The sequence below is a fragment of the Ictidomys tridecemlineatus genome, chromosome 14 (assembly GCF_052094955.1).
Source record: "Ictidomys tridecemlineatus isolate mIctTri1 chromosome 14, mIctTri1.hap1, whole genome shotgun sequence".
NCBI classification, from domain to species: domain Eukaryota; kingdom Metazoa; phylum Chordata; class Mammalia; order Rodentia; family Sciuridae; genus Ictidomys; species Ictidomys tridecemlineatus.
The window spans coordinates 55,389,228-55,392,467 of record NC_135490.1 but is presented as its reverse complement, the minus strand read 5'-3'; positions in this window follow the sequence as shown (position 1 = coordinate 55,392,467).

The window sequence follows — 3,240 nt, the reverse complement described above, 5'->3', positions numbered from 1 at the left end:
ACAGATTGCATTGCAATGAGTGGGACAGAAAGAAAGGATGTATCTGTGAGTAAAACAAGCTCAGACTCAGCCAGCTGATTCAGAGCAGTCACCGAGGAAGTATCGCGAGAGTAGCTAAGCCAGGGGGTCGCAGGCTGCATCTGAGTGGGGGAAGCAGTGCTGTCCAGGCAGGGGGAGCACCTCACACCGATGTTCAGCCCTGAAAGGATCATGACAAATATGGAACAGTGAGTATGGTGGGAGAATAGAAGGATGCTGGAGAATAAGGAGGAGACCATGGAGATCCCTTTCTCAATCCTGTGATCAATAGGAAACTGTTGAAGGTTTTAAGCAGGAGGATGCTGTGCTCTGGTTTTTGAAACTTTATTTTTTGCAAAGCTGTGTGAAGAACAGACTAGAGGGAATGAAGTTGGCTGTAGAAAGCCACAGCTAAGAAGTTATCACAGGAACCCCAGAGGGAGAAGAGGAGATCCTGGGACCTTGAAGGAAAGATAGGGAAACGGACACACTTGGGAGATATTTTAGAGATTAAAATCAATACTGTCTGGGCTAGGACTGTAGCTCAGTGGTAGAGCACTGGCCTACCTACATGAGGCACTGCATTTGATCCTCAGCACCACATAAAGATAAATAAACAATAAAGATATGAAAAAATCAGTACTATTTAGGAAGAGACTGGATATGGGAGGATAGAAATGTTAAGAAGCCAGGTTTCTGGCTTGTACAACTTGATACCAGTGTCATGTTTTGGAGGGAATGACTAGAGTTTAGTATTTCAGAATGTCCCGTTTGTGATGCATTGTAGGCAGCCAGAAGGGGATGTGTCAGACTGGCAATTAGATACCACAGGGTCTGGACTGGAGAAGTAAACCCATGAGTAATCCACCTACAGAGGATGCAGAGGCCTTGGAAGTAAGGGGAGTCCTACAAGAGAGAGGACAGAGTAAGAAAGCAAAGGCATCTGGTACCTTCAGGAACCTTTGGGTCAGTGGTTGTTTTGATAGCTGAGCAGAAAAGAAAGGGTGTGCAGCAAGTTAGGGAAGAGATCAGGACGATAGGATACCAGGGAATGGCAGCCAGGGTGCATGTTCACCACTGCTGAGAGTGGAAAAGGATGGGAATATACCTGCTGGTAGCAACAGGAACATCTTTGGTGAGGACATGAATAAGCTGAAGACTGAGCAGGAAATGAGGTGGTTGGAGGCAGTAGGCATAGACCAGTCTTTGGAGAAGTTTATTGGCAAAGGACATATGAGTGGAGATGGCATGTTAAAAGTGTGTGTGTGTGTGTGTGTGTGTGTTGTTTTGTTGTTGTTGGAAATGACTGTGCATATTGTGGAATCTGTAGGAATGATCCAAGAAATTGAGAACAAGAGAAAGAAGAGACACTAGACTGTGTGTTCCTCTGTAGGACTTATGACCAAGATGTAAAGTAGGAACAGAGGGCCATACTTTTGGTAGAATGGGTAGCATTTGGTTTGGGAAAGAAGAGGCAACTGCTGTCTCAGCCATTTCTGTTTCTCTGTAGTAGCAGCAAGATCACCTGCTAGGAGCCAGACAGTCAAAGAATAAGGGGTGGACTTGAAATTACACTTGTAGAAGTAAAAGAGTGAGGGGACTGGCAAACCTGGTGACATTATCCAGAATGTCTAGGGACTATTTGTAGGATGGAGACATTCTGAGAAGGGTCGAAGTGAAACTCATCTCATATCCATGAATGTACTCTGAAGAAAGAGGACTGGAAATGTAAAGATGCATAAGAATCAGTCTTTGCTTTCTGCGGCTCACAGTCTGTGGGAAAATTTCAAGAACACAAGTTGTAGGATAAGGATTAGGTTTGACTGTTTAACAGTAGGTTAAACAGAGGTTTTGTAGCTTTAACAGAGAAATACAAAATAACAGTGACCTAAAATGCAATTTTTTCTCTCTCAAAAAATAATGGATAGGGCTGGGGATGTGGCTCAAGCAGTAGCATGCTTGCCTGGCTGCGTGCAGCCCAGGTTCGATACTCAGCACCACATACAAGCAACGATGTTGTGACCGCCAAAAAAAACCCTGAAAAATAAATATTTAAAAATTCTCTCTCTCTCTCTCTCTCTCTCTCAAAAAAAAAATGCAAAAAATAATGGATAAAATAGCCCAGAGCTAATATAAAACCTTCCAGTGTTATGAACCAAAACCTCTCTTACTGCTCTAATGTGCATGGCTTCCATTCCCAATATTATCTCATGGTCTTAGGTGGATGCTACAGCTCCAGCCATTACATTGCTCTTCCAATCAACAGAAAAGCGAAAGAGTGGAAGAAATGGCAGAAGGTGCCTTCTTCTTATCTTCTATGAAAGTTTCCTCAAGCTATCACATGTCATTCCTACTTTAATGTCACTGGCCAAAACTGAATCATATGGCTACACTTAGCTGTAAAGGAGCCTGACAAATGTCGGCTTTATTCTATTCAGCAATGTGCCAAAACATAAAAGTTGGGGATAGGTCAACTGTTAAGGAAGAGGGACAGAACTAGCTGTCTTTCCACTTAAACAGGTGAATATGGTGCAGTGATACACACTAATCAAATACAGAGTAGGGAGACGTCAGCTCAGCCTGAATCAGTTAAGAAAAGCTTTGTGGAGGGGTTCAAGTTGTGGTTCTTTGGGTGCAATTTACAGAAAGTACCTGGAGCAGACATCTAATTGTCCCTCCATTATCACATTCTTCCCTTCTTCCATAAAACAGAGTCTCTTCTGGACATGTAGCTATCCAGTTAAGGCCTATATTTCCCAGACTCTTTTGTGGGTAGATAGGTGTGGTGATTATTAAGTTCTGGCCAATGAGCTGTGAGCAGAGTGATGTGTACTACTTATGAATCTCACCCTTAAAAATCCTGGACCTCTCTGATATGCTATGCAGGCATGGTGCTGGGAGCCAGTTTTGATCTTGCAGAGAAAAGCAACACTCTAGGGATGTTTGGCTGAGAAATAAGACAGAAGAAGCCTGGTTCCCTGAATGTCCTCTGCTGCAGAACCCCTGGCCTTCTTGGACTGAGGATGTGGATTGGGGAGGTAGCTCAGTGGTAGAGCACTCACTTGGTTCAATTTCCAGGACGACCACACACACACAAACCAAAACCAAAACCAAAACCAATAATAGATAAACTCTCCTTTTTGAATTATATGAGGGGTCTTTCTGCAGCAGTAGCATTAGCTTAGCCTATGCTATCAACAACTTATTAAACTATTTAAAGAG